We start from the raw sequence: 653 nt of genomic DNA on the forward strand, positions 1-653 counted from the left end.
ACCTCTCCCTGCTGCCCACGGGCGAGATCGTGTACTTCGTGGCGGCCGTGGCCGTGCTGTACAGCGTGGAGGAGCGGCGCCAGCGCCACTACCTGGGCCACAGCGACGACATCAAGTGGTGAGCGCGGCCCGGGGGGGGGCTGTGCCCGCTACCCCAGCCGGCAGGGACCCCTGGAAGGGGAAGGTCCTAGCTCTGCATCGGGGCCAGCGGCATGCCCCCACCCCGTACCCGGGGATCGGGCCCAGACCCCCTGGAGAGGGAAGGTCTTTGCCTCCCATTCTCCCCGGATCGGGGCCTGTGCCATCTGGAGGGGGAATGTCTCTTCCACCCCCATACCCCCCGATCAGGGCCGGCTCCTGCCCCCCACCGATCGGGCCCCCTGGAGGGGGAAGGTCCTTGTGCCCCCATGTCCCCGGTTCCGGGCCAGCGTTATGCCCACCCGGTACCCCAGGATTGGGGCCAGCGCCCGTGGGGAGGAAGTCCCTGCCCCCCCTCGCGTGCCCCTGGATCGGGGCCTCCCCACAACCCGCAAGGACATGGGTGTGTGCTGGGGGGGAAACTTCATGCCGTGGGGGGGGGTGATCCTGCTTCTCCCCCAGCCTGGCGGTGCACCCCGACATGGTAACCATAGCGACCGGGCAGGTAGCTGGCA

The sequence above is a fragment of the Alligator sinensis genome, unplaced genomic scaffold (assembly GCF_000455745.1).
Source record: "Alligator sinensis unplaced genomic scaffold, ASM45574v1 scaffold107_3, whole genome shotgun sequence".
Taxonomy (NCBI): Eukaryota; Metazoa; Chordata; order Crocodylia; family Alligatoridae; genus Alligator; species Alligator sinensis.